The 18,757-nt window shown below is 40.9% G+C and overlaps 1 pseudogene across 1 annotated transcript; it reads left to right on the top strand.

Annotated features, from left to right (window-relative positions):
* Nucleotides 1-7,611: 7,611 nt before the first annotated feature.
* On the top strand, nucleotides 7,612-13,144 carry LOC311578344 (U6 snRNA-associated Sm-like protein LSm3; annotated as a pseudogene). The gene is made up of 2 exons: nucleotides 7,612-7,650; nucleotides 12,529-13,144. The product of its transcript is annotated as a U6 snRNA-associated Sm-like protein LSm3 (transcript).
* Nucleotides 13,145-18,757: the final 5,613 nt, after the last annotated feature.

The raw sequence follows: 18,757 nt of genomic DNA, 5'->3' as shown, positions 1-18,757 counted from the left end.
AGAGTCCCCGGCGCGCGCAGGCCCCACCCTCTTCGCCTCCGGGCTCCTTCTAGCCTGGGAGCCGAATTTGGCGCGGGTGAAGCCTCACGGGAGTTGTAGTTTTTCCCCTTTGCTCTGAACACGGGTTGCTGTCCCTTTGCTCAGAGGGGAAAAGCACCACCCCAAGGCGGTTCCCTGACGCCTTCCCTTTGCTTGTCACTTATGTTGCACTGTGGTGGTCTCCTGCATTAATGTAAACAAGAAATGTCGTAAGGAACAACTTGTATGGTGCTTGGCAGTTTACGAGTCGTTTTCTGTCATTTCATCCATCCTGCGAGGTAGGTGGTACATATATTCCGTTCCCACTTTACACAGAGGGAACTGCAAGGCAAATCGAATTTTCAAAGCAGTAGTGTACCTGAGAAACGAATGTGGGTTCCAACCTGCCAAATCATCTCAGCAGGCAGTTGTTTTTGCTCGGCTGCAAACGGCAGAATAGAGGTAAGGAGAACATAAGGTCTGAAAAATAGGTAAGAATGTTGTCAGAGGCTGGGCCAACATTTAGCCCCATTTTTAAAAATACAAACACCCTAAAATACATAGAACTATTCAATAGAAGTAGGAATACAGAGGAAAAAATAAATGTTCTCCGCCCCCCCTCCCCCATATAGAAATAATTTCTTCCCCTCTTGGCTTTCTTTCCTCTATAGAATATGCACCTTTCAGGTCACATAACTTAAGCCCCAAGAGATACTGTGAGGTCTTACCTATGGGCCACTCAGCTTTGTTTGTTTTTGAGACAGGGTCTCCCACTGTAGCTCTGGCTAGCCTTGAACTTGCTATACACCAGGCTAGAATTGCACTCACGGAGATCACCTGCCTCTGCCTCTCCAGTGCTCGAGGGATTAAACATGTGCACCGCCTCATCCTGCCAATTACTCTGACTTTCTTCATGCTGCGTTCTTAGGATGTCTGTGATTGGACCAAATAGGTTACAACTCTCCCTCATCAGCTTTTTGCTCTTGTAAGGAGTATATAATATTTATAGCCGGACAGTACAGTAATTTAAGAGATGCTATAGAGTGTTTTGAGGCTCACAGACAAAAGACATAATAAATCCAAAGTATTCCTTTCATTCTTTTAAAATGTCATTTGCTATAATAAAATCCAAACTACTAGCAAAAAACTTATACTTCCAATATCTGAAAAGTAATATGCCATTGTTTTAAGTTGCAGTTTTTGCCTTAAAATTTGAGTGCTTTTTTTAAACATGAAAGGGGGTTCTTTTAACCTCATAAGACTGAGGAGCAACCATGTACCCACGAAAGAAATTAATCATCCACTATAATCAAAATTATTATCTTAACAAATATTAAACACTCACCATGTGTGAAGAATTATGCTAGTTGGGCTCAAAAGATGGCTCAGCTGTTACAGGCTAGGCTCACAATCAACAAGACAGGAATTGTGCTAGGAACTGATGCTACAAGAAGGCAATAATTATTTGCTTTAAAAAATAAAGTCTGAGGCTGGAGTGGTGTTTTGGCTGTTAAGCTAGGATCACAACCAAAATGCCCCGAAGGAAAATCTGGAGAGATAGGTTATATGCAAGAGTGTTTAGCTCATAATAAAGAGCTTGCTGCAAACAGCGGGAAAGAATTTGTCTAAAGGGATCAATAAAAGCACCAAGCAGGAGGGACCTGTGCTGGGATTTCAAGAACAGAAAATAAACGAGCGGAGAAAAAAAAAGTAGAGGGCATTTCAAACCCATTGATCAGCAGTTCTCAAGTCCCTCCAGAAGATTGCTTAAAATATATATTTATACTAGTGAATACAATTTCCAGAGATCCTGAATTTGGATAAGGCCTCAGTACCTCCATAAGAATATCTATTGATTGTGACCTAGATAGCCATAATAAAAGTATACATAAGGACCAGTGTTGGCATCCTCTGGGAGCATATTAAGAGGTGCAGATATTCAGTACTTAATAAAGTTCTACTGGAGCAGACTTACATTTTAACAAGCCTGGTAATTTCTACTTAAGTATTGTAAGTAGTGGTTTTTAATGAGACAAATCTTCTTAAATATCAAGTAATAGTAACAAATCAACAGCTTGTAGTGAAGAAAGGAAGAATATGTTCTTCAGTTTCGTGCCTCTTTCAACCAGCCTTTCCTTACTTTTATCAGCAAAATCCTAACAGATATTAACTGGTTACCTGAGTCTCGCCCAGCAGGTTAGGCTCATTGTTTAGACATTGAAAGGTAACCAAGGAGACCCTCGGCTCATTAAATCTAAGAGCATTAGGTGTGTCCAGAAGGCAGAGCCTGGAAAAGCTCAGAAGCTTTCTGTTTCATCTGGGCTTTGTCCAAAGCATCCTGTGGTTTTACCATATTTTTATTTGGCAAGTTTTTCAATTCTGTGATTATAAAAGTGAGCTCTTGATTCTCAGAATGGAAATGCATTCTGAGAACTGAATTACTAGGCAATTTTATCATTGGGTGAACATCACAGGGTGGCTATAGATTCACAATGTGAGGAAAATATTATGGGCCCACTGTTATATAGACAGTCCCAATTTGGCACAAATGTGGCATTGTACATAATTGTGTAATATTACCAATATGTATGCATTTTTATTATGTTATATGCATATGTCAATTATATATGTTATCATCTATAATTATGGTTGTGTTACTGTGTCAGTCAGCTTTCCATTACTGTGACAAAAATGCCTAAAAGAAATCAACTTAACAGAAAGAAAGGCTAATTTATGACTAAGACTTCATGAACTTCAGTCTGTGGTCCTTCGGCTCTGTCGTCTTTTAGCCATGTGGGAAGGCAGTGTGCTACAGCAGGAAGTACAAAGTAGAGCAGTGCTGCTCACCTCATGGTGGCCAGGGAGTGAGAGTTAGGAAGAGGCTTGGGGAGCTTAATACGCCCTTCAAGGACATGACCCAATGGCTGGTCTTTAGTTTACAATGGAAGCACAAAGAGGTTGGTTCTGATGTACAAGCTATAAGATAGATGAACTTGCCAGCAAGAGTGAGAGCCAATGGGGGGAAAGCCTCTTTCTTCCACGTCTTTTATCTGGGCTGGCCATATTTAGCCTGAGTCTTCCCCTTTCAGATAATCTAATTAAGAAAAGTTCTCACAGAAGTGCCCAGTAGCTTACACTTTATTTGACTCCAGGTGCAGTCAAGTTGACAGCCAAGATTAGCCATCACAGCCATCCCCTCTAAAACCTGGCCAGGCCCTGGAGGTGGTACTACTAAATGCAACTCAAGAACAAGACATTACATCCTTTTTAAATGTAAAATATGTGCTTATTGGTGTGTGTGTGTGTGTGTGTGTGTGTGTGTGTGTGTGTGTGTGGTGCAACAGCATATATGCAAAGGTCAGCATACAAGGGTGGGAGTCATCTGTCTCCTTCCGTTCACCATGTGGGTCCTTGGGATGGAACTCGGATCATCAGGCTAAGTTACAAGTACCTTTACTTGCTGAGCCATCTTGCCGACCAACCAAGACATTAAATCTTGAAGAAATCTGTCATTTTGTTCTGTTACCACTATGAAAAGAGTGCATTCCCTTCTCATTACTTACAGAGATATTTGTTATAAGCCCTAGTTAGCTTTGTATTAATGAAGGGTGTGTGTGTGTGTGTGTGTGTGTGTGTGTGTGTGTGTGTGTGTGTGTGTATGAAGGATTATATGAGCAATGTTCTCCTTTTAGACTTCTTCTGATGCAAGGCGATATAATAATAACAACAAATAAAAGCGGGTCTTTGTGCAAGGGAGAATGGATGCGAGCACAGCAGGGCTACAGGGAAGCAAAGGGACAGCCCTGGGTGCAAATTGTAAGGAGGCGCTTGCTCTCATGTTTGTGGAAGTGTAGGGTTGGTGCCTGTGTGTGAGCACCTCATTCCATTTTCACATTCTATATTTAGATATGATTCACATAGCTATAGTATATTTGTTTAAAGTATATAATTAAATTGTTTTAAAAATTTATTCACAGATACATATATACACACACATATTATTATACATAAAAATTTTAGAACAATTTAAAAACATTTTTACCATCCCATGAACCCTGTGCCCTTCACTGTCAGTCCTCTTATCACTCAAGCCTTTTGACCCCCCAGGTCTACGCCACCACAGTCTATTTTCTATCTTTATAGATATTGCCCCAATTCTAATAAACACTTCCTCTAAATGGAATCATTTCATGCACAGGCTACTGTTTTTGGTTTCTTTTAATTAGCATATTTTTTTCTACGATTTGCTCGTCTTAGCTGGCCATGGTGGCTCGTGCCTGTAATCCCAGCATTTTGGAAGCTAAAGTAAGAGGATTTCTAGCCTGTGTCACTCACTGGGTTCCAGGCCAGCGTGGGCTACATTATGAATCCCTGTTTCAAGAAAAGAGAGGTCTGTCCATCTCGCTGCATGACAGGCCTTTCTTTTTCATTTGGTATAGCAATAATACAGAAAAGAATTTGATACAATCTAGCATTCTTTTATCATAAAAACACGCAATATGCTAAGAGCATAGAGGAACTTTGCCAATTTGCTATAGCACATCTATGAGAAATCTGCAATCAACAAACAGTGTACTTAATAATGCAGTACTGGGTGCAGTTCCCAGTAGGAGGCTAAGGAAGAAGAAATGACCTAGTGCTATAATTTTCATTCAGTGCTATAGCAGGATCTAACCAGGGCAACCGACAACAACAAAAAAGCTGTCAAATGCATTCATACTCGAAAAGAAGAAATAAATTATTTCTTCAGAGGTGACATTTTATATATATATACATACACACACACACACACATATATATAATCAATAAATAGGTTCTGTAGGGTTTCAGGATATAATACCAACATAAAATCAAGTCTATACACTTGAGTTATGTGGAAATAAAGCTAACAAAACAATCTTCAATAGCATCAAAAAGAATGAGATATTTAGTAACACATCAAGTTTTAGAAGTTATGTCATGCTTTCCTTTCACTTCGTCATGGTGTTTTGTTTTATTTGTTTGCTTTTTAAGATGTTTTTCCTGGTCTGTGAGGTTCTACTAAACCTTAGGCTTTTTTAAAAGTATTTTTTATTATTTATTTTTTTATCTTACAATATTCTGCCTGCATGCCAGAAGGGGGCACTGGATGTCATTATAGATGGTTATGAGCCACCATGTGGTTGCTGGGAATTGAACTCAGGACCTTTGGAAAAACGGCCATCAGAAGCTCTCTTAATCTCTGAGCCATCTCTCTGGCCCCATCATGAATTTTTTTTTATGTTTTTGTTTGCTAGTTATTATTGACTTATGTGGCCATATTCATGAGATTTAAAAATATTTTTTCTTGTAACATATTTGTGATGCCCTCATGTGCCCTCCTCTTTTGACTTTTGAAACAATTTGCAAAGAGTTGATGTTAATCTTTTAGTTAGATGGAAAATGTGACATCATGCTTCTGTGACTTCTCAGGACATTATTCATAATGCCCTGACATAGTCACCAACCCAGAAGCTCCACCTTTAGGTTTTTAATTTTAGTTACTGTCTCTGTTAATAAATTTACTTTAGACTCTTACAAACTTGGGATCATATCTTCCCTGCCTTTTGAATCTCTGCAGAGATATTCAAACTTTAAAAATATACATCTAAAATCTGTATAGTTGCTTGTCATCTAAAATGCATATGCTTTAAGTTTTTCCTGTTTATAGTTTTTCCTAGATCTTTAGTCCTAACACTTAGTTTGTATGTAGGTGAGTTTTGTTTTTGTATAGGTGTATATTTTGGACACTATATTTGAAAAATCATTTGCAGAATAAATTTAGACTTTCAGTTAATGTTTTCCACTATCAGGAGGATTTGCCACGCTCCTGAGAGTTCAGCCATGTTAAGGCTTGGAATATTCTGGAATTCTTGTGAGTTTCTAGAACCACGCAGCACCTTCTTCCTCTTCTAGGTTCTCCTCAATGTGTTGGGGTCCCAATGCTTTTCCTGTCAGACCATCAGCTTTGTAAGAAAACCATGGTTTTTCTTGCCTGTCCTATTTGCTCACTAGAATTTTAAAATTAAAGTCACAGTTTTCAAGACTGGCAAATGCTTTCAGATCAAAAGCCACATTTTATTCATTTTCTTCTCTGGTGTAATATTTTCCCTTCACTTTTGGCATGGTCTTTTCATACTGGCCTATCATTTCTCCTTTATAACTTTAAAGAAAGTTAAAAAGTATCATTCTGTTTATTATTAGCAATATGATTAATACAAATAACCTCACTTGGGGGGTTTACTATATTTTTATAATTATCTAATGGCTGCAAAATGTCAAGTTGATCTGTATTTTTTATGGTTCTCAATTTGTAGGAATCTTCACTGATCTCCATTTTTCTCTTATAATAAATAATAAATATATAATAAATAAAAACAACAATAAAGTATAAAGCTGTTTTTGTTTTCTGCATTATTACATTTATCTAAATTATTGCGGGCTTAATCACAGGGCAGTATACTACAAATATTTAAGAAACTTGACTTCAAACAATTGTTTGAAATCAAGTTTCTTGGGAATTAAATTTCATAGATTTAATCTTTTTTATTAGTTTATTTTTTTATTTTTTATTTTTTGCAAAGGGGGCATTGAGACAGGGTTTCTCTGTAGCTTTGGCTGTCCTGGATCATTTTGTAGACTAGGCTGGTCTCGAACTCACAGTGATCTGCCTGCTTCTGACTAGGATTACAGGCATGTGCCAACATGCCCAACTTTTATTAGTTCTTTGAGAATTTCAAACAATATATTTTGAGATCATATTTATTTTGATCATATTTACCCTCCCCCATCTACTCCCACATCCACCCCCTTCATTACCCACCCAACTCTGTCCATGTATCCATGTATCTGTGTGTGTTTATATATGTATGTATATATATGAACACACAGCCATCAAGTCCAGTTTGTGCTGTTCATATATTCCTGGATGTATGGCCTTTCACTGAATCTTCTTAGTCCTGTCACAAAAGTAATTAATCAGTCAATTAATCAGTGGAGCGTGGTGGCACATGCCTTTAATCTCAGCACTTGGGAGACAGAGGCAGGCAGATCATTGTAAGGTCTAGGCTAGCCTGGTCTACAAAGAAAGTTCAGGACAGCCAAGATAACACAGAGAAACCCTGTCTCAAAAAAAAAAAAAAAATCAATTAATCTTGGCTCCCTGACTAAGTAGTTCTCAGGCAGAAGATGGTTCTTTCAGAGTTTCCTTTTAAAATGCTAATTATTACATAAATTACTTAAGTTTAACTTAATGTGATGTATTTTAACTTTACAACACTTTTTCTAGGCATTCTGGACTTAGGGATAAACAAGATAGACACACTTGGGCTCTGCACTTATGAAGTCTTAGGTAGTTGACTTCACTGAAGTCCTTTGATGACAGTGGTCAAATTATAAAACTACAGGGGATGGGCAATTATCCCAAACTACAAAGGGCCATAGAAGGCATCCTGGAAGAGTAAACAGCTGACCTCGAAAAGTCTTTGAAGTCAAGTCATCCAACTATGTCTCAAGATTGCTTGGCTTTCTAGGTCTTTTGAAAGGTTAGAATTTGGGGAGGGCACTGCTGGAGTTATGATTAAAGTTATGTTAAATCTTCAGATCTATTTAGAGGTAAGTGACATCTTAAAAATTCCCAGCTGGGGCTAGGGAGATGCCTCAGTCCCTAAAGTGCCTGCCTTAGTAAACTGAGGACCTGATTCAGTCTCCAGCACCATGTAAAATCTAACCACAGCAGTGTATATAGGCAATCCTGGTGAGAGGGCTGTGAAGACAGAAGGACCCTGGGGGTCTCTGGCCAGCCAGGTTATCTGAATTGCTGAGTTCCAGATTCAGTGATGTTAACCTCTGGCCTCCACACACACATGCACATGTATGTACCCTCCCACATGATCATACACGTATATAAATACACATACATGCACAAATACTGAGTTTTCCCATTCATAACAATGGCGTATTTGTTTTTTAAAGACTTCCTTTAATTTCTCACAGCAAAGCTTTGCAGCTTTCAGTGTATAGGTCTTATAAGTGTTAATGTATTCTTCAGTATTTTACACTTTTTATGCATATGTAAATGGTTTGATTTTCTAGCCTAGCTAAAGAATGGATTGACAAAAGGAGGTAAGGCATTCTAGACGGAGGAAGCAAAATAGGCAGGATATGGATGTGGAGAGATGTGCGAGCCGCTCCATGCTGATATGGATGAAATGCTGCTGAGTGGATAAGTGTAAAGAAAAAAATACCGTCTTCTCTTTAGTTCCAATATATAATTACATGCTTAGTAACTTTAGCATACATTAGCAATATCTTGTTGGGTAGAGGTAGTCTTATCTAATAATAGGAAAATAAAACCTGATAAGATGCTGAGTTAGCTTAAGCTCTTTGCAAGGGCCAGGGGCAGTGAGCCATCTGTAAGCTACACCAATCAAAAGAATATGTGGTGCCAACATCAGTGTAGATTAATGTATCAATAGAACAAAAGGCACAGGGTCTTTGATTCTCAACAAAAGCAGCAAAGGAAGCCAGTGAAAAATGGGGGATATCTTTACCACAGACCACCACCATATTTTATCAGAGTTTGGGGTCCACCTCAATCCCTTACCTCACAGCATATATAAAAATTAATTTTAGATAGATCACAGAAGATGGGTCTAGATAGATCTAGAAGCTAAGTTCTTCTAGAAGAAAACAGAGTATCTTTGCAATGTGGGAACAGGTAAAGGCTTCTTAGCATAGAGAATGAGTTGAGGATGGGAATGTAAAACTGAACAATTATAGGCTGGGTATGATGTCACATGTCTTTAATCCCAGCATTCAGGAGGCAAAGACAGGCAGACCTCTGAGTTCAAAGCCAATCTGGTCTAAATAGCAAGTTCTAGGCCAGCCAAAACTACATAGAGAGACCCTGTGTAAAACAAACAACACTCATCAATTATGTCATTAAAATTAGCAAATCGGTATTAAGAAAAGTATTTGGCCAACATCAGCTTATAGAGCATTTCCTGAGAACATGTGAGGCCCCAGGTTTAGTTCTCAGCATAGATGAAGGAAAGAAGGAAAGTGGTGATGCGCACCTGTAATCTCAGCACTCAGAGAGGGAGAGGCAGGCGGATCTCTGTGAATTCGTGGCCAACCTGGTCTACAAATCGAGTTCAGTGCAGTCAGGGTATACAGAGTAACCCTGTCATGAAAAATAGAAGAAGAAGAAGAAGAAGAAGAAGAAGAAGAAGAAGAAGAAGAAGAAAGCAACTTGGTAAACTATTAATAGATCAAGAGAAATGCTTTCAAAATATATATCTGATGATGAAATGGTATCTCAAATATCTACAGGATTCCTATACCATAATAAAAAATGAAATACTAGTAATAAAAATAAAACAGTCCTACCACATCTTTTATTGTAAATGACAAAATCAAGCACCCTAGCTTAAACAGAAAACTGAGTTTCTTACCATAGTGCAAATGTACTTAAATGCCATTGAATTACATACTTAAAACATCTGATAAATGTTGTCACATTTGTTTGTACAGTAACTATTTTTTTATATTGCTCCACATTTCTTTAGTTGAATGGATTTGCTCAAGTGCTTGAGAAGGGCAGGGCTAGAACTAGCTGCAGACACCCTGTGTCCTGAAGGATGGAGAAGACTCTTCCTTTCTTCCCTACTTAATTTTCAGAATAAGACACAAACAGCTACACCCATCTCTAGGAAATGCCATCATCCTAACTAGCAGCCATAAAGTAAGGAGCATTGTCTCTGCTTCTGAAAATAAAATTTGTGCTCACTACTCCTGCTGTGATGGAGCGTGACTCATGCTGCAAGACTCACATAACGTGGAAAGTGAAAGAGGAGCTGTTTCTCAAGGAAGTCCAGAGTTCCGTTATTGGGAAAAAGGAGACAGGGAAAACAAGCTGATAAAAAATACAAAAACAAAACAAATGCCTTCCTTCCATACTGGTTTAATTCATCTTCCTGGACTTTACACCTCTCTCTCTCTCTCTCTCTCTCTCTCTCTCTCTCTCTCTCCCCAACCTCCCTCCCCTCTCCTTTCTTTCTTTTTTCTTCCTTTTTCCTTCCTTTCTTTCTAATCACCTGTCAGTCATCTTTCTCAGTTCTTTCCAAAAAACCTCAATTTATGTATTCATGCTCTTTGCACTGTGTACCTAATTCTGTGCCATATAGTCCTCTAGACATTAAGAACACAGCAATAAACTAAAATACCTCCTCTTACTTCAGGGAGTACTTACCAGCCTCATATTATGACAGTTCTAAATACCACCAGTAAATAAAGCTTTGTGGTTAGCGAGAGAGAGTGTTCAAGAAGTCTGTTGTATTTGACTCAAAAATAAGCTTCCTTACTTCACTCCATTCATACTTCACTAGCGTTCTTCACCTCGAACATTCTAACATATCTGTCATTCTGAACTTTAAAATCCAGGAAGTTAATTTTCTAGCCCTAACAATGGTTCCTTTTCCAATGAGATATGAGATCCAGCTTCTAATATAATATGTGCACGGGGCAGTGCATGAACACAAGGAGAACCTGAGTCTGCCTGAGCCAGCTTTCATTCAGAGACTATCATTTTATGTTGATAGTTCCTCAGTCTGATAGATCTTGGACAAATGGCTAATTTTTTAACAGAAAAAAAAATTGTATTAATGTTAAGATGAAGAATAAAAGCTATAATTTCCTATTGATTTTATCGTTTGAAAATGTCTATGTAAACCAATAAATTATATACATGATTATAACTTTGTAAAGTTTTTAAGTTATGCATACATACAAAATTATAAGTTTTAAGAAGTTATATGCACATATCAAACATTATTATTATAAGTGCATCTATATTATATACTTGGAGGTTTATCTTTTTGTAGGTATGTGTTTTTGTGTGTGCATGGGGTGAGGGAGTACAGGCGCATGTGGAGGCCAGAGGTTGACATTAGGTGCTTTCCTCGGCTTTTCTCCACTTTATTTTTTGAGGCAGAGTCTCTTGCTGAATCCAGAGCTCACTGGTTTAGCTAGAATGGATGGTCAGCAAGCTCCATGGAGCCTCCTGCCTCCACCTCTGCAGCACAGGGATTACAGCTGCACACCACACACCTGGCTTTTACACGGGCGCTAGAGAGGGTGCACATGCTTGTGACGTGAGCATCTTACCAACTGAGCCGTCTCTCCAACCTCATGAGTTTTACTTTTACTTTTTCTATCCATCTGCTAGTTACAAATTATCAGAGAGTCTAGAACTGTTTATCATCAATAACTGCATTTGGCTGCAAAACAAAGCCTAAGTGGGCTACCCAAAAGAGGCCCATTTGCTTTTCCAAGCCACACAAGAGGTCTCTGGAAAGGCCTGCCACATGTAAATGGTAAGAGAAGCTGGGTTCTTCTTTTGGATCTATCTGGCATGTTGTCCTCATCCTCACAGTCAAAAGATGACCATCACTTTTGGCGTTATGTAGACTTTGTAGTCAAGAAAGTAAAGAGCAAAAGGTTCATATCAGCCACATCTGCCTGCTGACCCACTTTAAACTGTTTTCCCATGAGTCCTTGAGGCCCCAGGGGAATGGACCAGGCTCCTAGCTGACTGGTTCCCAGGGAACTCAACTGGCTGAGACTCTCAGGTCAGGTTGCTTAGCTGATACTTGCTTAATTTTAGATAACAGTTTTGTTCTAGTGTTAATTATCTCTACCAATTTTGTTCGTTACAAATTAGATGGAAAGCCGATCATCTGTATTAATTCCTCAGCCATCTGTGAGAAATTTTTTTAAGGCTGTCTTGGCAACAAATAATGAACCGTACCCCCAGTGCCTTGTAACCACAGGAGTACACAATATTTCCAGAGACATGAAGTTTTGCGTTGAGCCCACTCCAGGGTTAGGTTAGTGAGTGGCTCAGAACTCTTTGCTACCTCTGTCCCCATAGATGCAAGTAGCTATGCCAGTTCTGGCATCATTTCTAAGCCCAAACATTTCCAAGGGCAGAAACGAGTCATGTGTGGTTTTTATTAGCCTGAGAAACTTTTTCCAGACGTCTTTGGCAAACGTATACACACACATAATGACTCCGTGGCAAGGTACATGAGGCTACATGAGTGCCTTAGATTAAACATGATTGCTTCTTGGCTAGGGAGCTGGAGAGCCGTGGGCAGGAAGATGGAACCTATGCAAAATGGAGTTGTGCCAGCATGAGAAAGGAACAAGTGGTATATGGCAACACTCCAGCAGATTCTATTAAGGACCAGGAATGACACGACAAAGAGAAAGCAGAGAAAGGCATATCAGAGGCAGAGTTGGAGACAAAAAGGCCAAACTCCCCTAAGCTCTTGAATGCACAGCAGCATCAACCCCCCCCCCCCCCGCCCCCGAGAAGCTGGGCAGGGCAAAATGTTTGCAACCCTAGCTGTATTTTTACCTGTAGCAGGAAGATTGCAAATTCAATGCCAGCTTGAGCAACATGATGAGGTGTAGCCTCAAAATAAAAAGGGGCCAAAGAGGTGGAAAGGGCGCGTAGATCAGCAACAGACTACCAATACCGTAGAGGAGCCCCTGGATCTCATCAGGCTCCATTTGGACAAGCGAATTTGTGTGAAGATGAGAAACGACCGAGAGCTTCGAGGCAGATTACATGCTTAAGGTCAACATTTAAATGTGGTCCTGGGAGATGTAGAAGAAACTGTGACAACGATAGAGATTGATGAAGAGACATATGAAGAGATAGATAAATCAACAAAACGGAACATCCCCACGCTCTTCATCCGGGGAGATGGTGTTGTTCTCGTTGCCCCTGCGCTGAGAGTTGGCTGAGACAGGAGATGGATCCTGTGTGGGGAAGTGGAGACTTTACCTCTTGAGATGTACGGGACACTCACCGAGAGAAGCTCACGTGCGTTCTGACAGTCAGAAATGACCCACCGATCCCTCCACCCTCAAGGAAGTTCGCTTGCAAGTAACTTACAACCTTTCCCGCTAACTGACATGCTCCTTTTCTCCAGCCCTCTGGAAGTGTAACCATCTTGCTCCCTTCAGGAGTTCCTTGCCCATTGTTATTATAGTTACTTTCAGGTTGTTTTTCTTTAAATTAAATTTGATGTTTCCTTAAAAAAAAAGGGGGGGGGGCATGGTTGTAGTGGAGTGGTAGGATGCTTAGCAACCATGTGCAAGATGGTAGATTCAGTCTCCATTACTACCAAAGCAAAGAAAAGAGAACCCTCGGGAAGCATCAAAATGTCACATACCGTCCCCACAGGAAACTCAAGAAGTGAGTTCATGAAAAAGGCTAACAGGTGCCTACTTCTTTTGGTTAAGTACATAGACCCTTACATTAGAGGAAGTAATAATTTAGCCTCCTGCAATACCTATTCAAATTATTGATATAAGCTTTGTCCCAAGAATAGCCCACTCCTTCGATGTTTGGCCTCAGTCAGGGCAGAGGAAGCCAGGGCAGTTCTTTGGACTACCTACTTATATTTAAGCTATTCTCTGTGGTCCAAAAATGTGATATTAGTTGTCTAGAGCATTTGATATTTTCTTTAAAACTTTCATAAGTCGTTTTGGAAATAGTTTTCATGAGCTCTTTAAAAACCTGAAGCAATGAAAGAAAATGACCCTAAAAACGGGCAATAAGCCTTTTAAAACAGGTTGAGCCAGTCCTCTCCCCACACACTTCCCCTTGTAAACTGAAGTATTAAGTAGTTAAAACCAACCACAAATATTGTGGCTTATTTATTACGTGTATTCAAGATGAAAGGGGATATGGTCTCGGCAAGTCGGCTAGGGATAGTTCAGATTCTGTAGCTGGCCTTGCTATGTTTTTTTTTTCCCCTTCGTACATGTCTTTTGGTTACCATGGAAACTAGAGGCCTTAGGGAAAAGAGATTGCTTTGAATACTGGACTGAGCAAGAGCAAGAGCAAGGTCTGGGTACAGGTGTAGAAACATAGCGTGGCTTTAGGCAAGGTAACAATGAGCTAGAGTCTGTGTGGATGCATCTGTCTTAAGAATTTCACATTATTTTGTAGAAAAGACTGCCGTTATTCTAAGTAATATAACATGGCATGGAGAACCTAATGCTCACTGGAGCAGGTAAGGTCTGTGGAGCCACAGTGTTGTTTTCCTCACACCACAGTTTTGGCGTCTTTAGCCCTCTGAATAGGAGTGGTGGGACTCAGTGCAGCCTTCCTCGTGCCCTGTTTCAGAGGGTCTCGGATGCAGGGACATGATTGCTTCAGCATTTTCCCTCCTGGGAGTGAAGTTGCAGTCTCCAACTTGCACAGTAGTCATGGGATATTAAGCTAGTTTAACTCCTCCATCCTGGGAGGCAGGCAGTAACTGCCAGCTGAGGCTGACTTAGATGAGGGCTGTGGTGGGGCTGGAGAGATGGCTCGGTGGAACAGTAGTTAAGAGCACTGGCTGTTCTTCCAGATGACCTGGGTTCAATTCCTAGCACCCACATGGCAGCTCACGACTGTCCAGAGAGATCCGACACTCTCAGATAGACAAACATACAGACAAAACACCCACTTAGCAATTTATTCTGTTCAGTTCAGCCTTGTGCACAGCCACCTCCTGGGATCCAGCTGCCCCATTGGCACAGGTGCAGTTTTAGAAATGATTCTGGCTTGTACCCTTTGCAGAGAGAGAGCCAGCCTTCACTTATATTTTGACAACGATTTTTAACTTTTTATTAGGTGTATTTGTTTGTGGAAGTAGAGAGCAGCATGTCATAGTGTGTGTGTGGAAGTCAGAGGACAACTGTCGTGAGTCAGCTCTCACTGTCCACCAGCGAACTCAGCCTGTCAGCTTGGCAGCAAACACCATTACTCACTGAGCCATCTTGCCATCCTGTAGTTTTCTTTTCTTTTTCATCCTGTAGTTTTCAAAATACGTTTTGGTACACTTTATTAAGTAAGTGGTGGACATTTCTGCTCCTTAAAGCTGGAGCTGACTCACTGTAGCTCAGGAGCTGTTTCCTAATGAATCACTGACTTGCATCATGTCACTTATTTATTATAAACCTGCCCTTTTGTCTTGTTCCCTTTATCTCTCTAATCTCATATTGGCGGAAAGGGGATGTGGTGATGCGGAACCCTTGGAAAGTGCTCTAGTTCCTTGGCCCCAGCAGTATGTAATTTGAGCAGGGTGACACTTGACTTTTATTTTTTTTTTCTACTTGTTCTCAGAGTTTCTTTTGACTGTTCCGTAAGCTCTCTGTAGAATGCTTAAATTGCAAGGATACACAAAGGAAGCTGTTTGTATGACATACTAAAGGAAGGATGTTGTGTTCCCACTTATAATAGTAGCCCTGGAGATAAGTGTTTTATTTCAAAAAAGACTGAACGTGTTCCACTTAGAAGCAGCTTCAAATAATTAAATTTAGGGCATCAAAAACCCAATGAGTAATTTTTGACTCTACAGTATTTTTATTTAGTTACTAATTAGATACGTTTCTATTGTGTTGATGGCTTTACCTATTACTATTTTGTTTTTATTTGGTCAAGCAAAAATGGACTGTCTTCATGATTATTTCATTGTTTCTTTTTACCATATTATGGCCTATTTAAAATCATTTCATATTTGATGAATTAGTAATGATGACTCACTTTCGTTGCAGCTGATATGCAAATATTTAAGTTTTGGAGCAGCAACTGGGTCATCTGTTGCCCTCCCCCTCTCCCATTGCCCATCTGTCTTATTTCGCAGAAATGCCTTCTTATTTTGCAGAAATGCCGTCACATAATCTACATGCTCCCTTTAACAGAAACTCGCTTATTGACCAAACATCTGCTATGCCCAAGGTAAAGCTGTACAGTATACATTGTAAAAAATAACATACCATATGATGTTTTATAATTTGAAAACATTTTGTACCATATGAAGGAGTACAAATAGAGGAGATGGACCCTGGAAATAACGGACAAGGTTACTGTGAGACGACTGGGATGTCTCTTGGGTAAAGTCCATCCTTGTTTCCCACATGCTGTCGTCACTTCATCCAAGGCCTTTTATATCTCCATCCCTATTGCTCCCAAGTGACAGTGAGCTTCGTAATCACCTGGGAGGGTTTGTGTCTCGCGGCTCCAGTCGCTTGGCTCATCCTTCCTTGGCCAGTACAGTTTTGCTGCCAAGTGTTTGTTTATGGGGCTAGAGATGCAGCTCAGCTGGTTCAGAGCATGTCCGGCTCTTAGAGAGGATCCGAATTCGGTCCCCAGCAGCCACAACCAGGCAGCTCACAGCCATCTATAACCCTAGCTCCTGAGGGATCAGATGCCTCATGCCCCTGCGGGCACCCTCGCTCACGTGCAGAGACCCTGCCCCACCACCCACGGCTGCATAGACGCACACATGTACAAGATTAAAAATAAGCCCTTTTTAAAAAAGTTTTTCAGCTTAAATTGTATCTTTTTTTAAAATTATGAATGAACCAGAGCAGTGGGGGCAAACTACAATCCCAGAAACTTGAGAAGCAGAGGCAGAAGGACCGTGAGATCGAGACCAGCCTTGGCAAAGTAGGAAGAGCTTGCTTCAGAAAGTCATGAGGTCACCCGCGGCTGCACCGTGTGTTGTGCTTTGCTGCCAGGCTTTTAGTTCAGACCAGACGCGTAGTTCAGACTAGACGCGTGTGCTTTGGGCGCTTTGTTTCTTTCTATTTGGCTGCAAGACATCTAAGGACCATTCCCCATTAGGTCAAGCACTGAAGTATCCAAGCAGAGGCTTCACTGACCATGCGTAGTAATGAAAACAGTCTGCAAAAACAGCTTGAAAATGTCACTGAATGAACAGATGGCTACAGTTCTCCACAATTAGCCACAGAAAATCTCCAGAAAAGGGGGGGGGGCGGGGTGAAGGGAATTGCATCTCCAAAGGTTCTGCACTATAATATTCAAGTGCTCAGTTTTTATTTAAGATATAGTAAAATAATTACATAATCTCATATTTATTACAATAAGGGACTTATAATTTAATTTTAAAAAAACAAAATATGTGCATTGTAACACTGCCCCACCGACCTCTTGTGCTTTTTTGTTGGTAGCCCTGGTGCTGTAAGTTAAAAGAGTCAGTGGAAAACTAGGTAACATCTAAATATTTAGCCCGTTCTTTGATGGCATTCGTGTGTCATAATAAGCCTCCATGCAGCAGACACTTCGCAGATCAATCCTGTAGACTATTGGTTGAGAATAAGAAGTTGCTCGTATGTGTGTAGTGTTGGGCTAAGAAGTGATCCACTGCTCCAGATAGGGCCGGAATCCTTTCATGAGTCGACACGTCAATTGTTCTGGAAAAGAAATACTCTCATTCTCCAGAGGTGGCTAGTCATAGTGGCTAACTAGCTGCCTTCCACCTGCTCCTTTAAACCCACTCTCTCCATGTCTCAGAGGGTTGGCCTGTATAGAATTCCTCCACAGGCTTCCTTGCCTTCAGGCATCCAGTGGTGGTGGAGCATGGAGAAGACCAGCAGCAACAGGAGTGAGGCTGCGTTGTCACCTCCTTTATGCCTTGTCTGGTACAGCCTCGGCCATCGGTAGTTTCAGCTACTGCTCATCCTTCATCCCTTTGGGTTCATAAACGGTCACATCTCCCCACCAGGCTCGTTGTAGCCCTAGTACACCGCCCTGATCTTTAGGGTACCCTTGCTTTTCTCTATCAAGATAGCGTCCTTATTAGCCGCTCCTCATGCTCTCCAGCCTGAAAGGCTTTTCTTTCCTAGCGAGACCCACATCAATATTCTGAGAGGCAGACAATCAAACTCATTCAGATAATAAAAAGGGTTGAGGAGAACGCCAAGAACACAAGATGGAAAGAGTAAGCAGGTCCTTTTTCGAGGAGACCCCGCCCCAATGCCAGCTGCCCCCAGGGGCCTGGTTTCTGTAACCTTTCCTTCCCACTCCAGGGAGTTATGATTAGACTGTGGCATCATTTTTACCACTGGCACACAGGCAAATAGCAGGAGGCCCGTGAATGTTCGAGTTGACGCGTCTGCACGTTGACGGAAGACTGCACTAGAGTCACTTCGTGCCTTATAAAACTGCATAAGATAGATGGTGGCTAGCTATAGAGATGGTGAGTAGGGTTTTGGTTGGCATTGGCTGAGACCATTGAACTGTGCAGAACTCACTCCCCAGACCCCAGACTAATTCCCGCCGTCCCCACTGGAAGGCTGAAGGAAAAGAAGCCTGCGGCGCTCTCCAGAAACAGGCTGACTTCAGAGTTCGTTCAGACAGTGCCATCAAAGACCTCACTATAAGGGTGTTTTCTATCATGGTATTAAAAAAAGCAGTTGTATAGGTTTAATGGAAAACAAATACTTATTTCCAGGCACCCAGTCAGGATGTTCTTTCGCAGCACCCTTGGCCAAACTTCCCTTGCCTTTCATTGGCATAGCTCATGCCACATGCCTATTCTTGAGCTGGTAGCCAAGGCAAGGAGGTAGAATTAAGCTAATTGATATAAGTCTGAGCCCTAAGCTCTGGCGTTCTGCTCAGGGGTGAAGCCGCCATGTCCAGAAGCATCTGGGCTCCACCGTAAGGGTGTAACTGGGGGAGGGGTGTGATAAAGGAAACCAGAACTACCAACAGGAAATGGAACGGATGTTAGGGAGTTGACCGTGTCTTTTATAGCTTACCAGCTACAGAAGCCAGTAGACAATTTCCTGCTTAAACTGGTTATGTAATTTTTCCTTCTTCTCTAGGAGGATCATGGGACTAATCATAGCTCTG

The sequence above is a fragment of the Acomys minous genome (assembly GCF_964271855.1).
Source record: "Acomys minous genome assembly, chromosome: 2".
Classification (NCBI taxonomy): domain Eukaryota; kingdom Metazoa; phylum Chordata; class Mammalia; order Rodentia; family Muridae; genus Acomys; species Acomys minous.
This window is presented reverse-complemented; position numbering and strand designations above follow the sequence as displayed.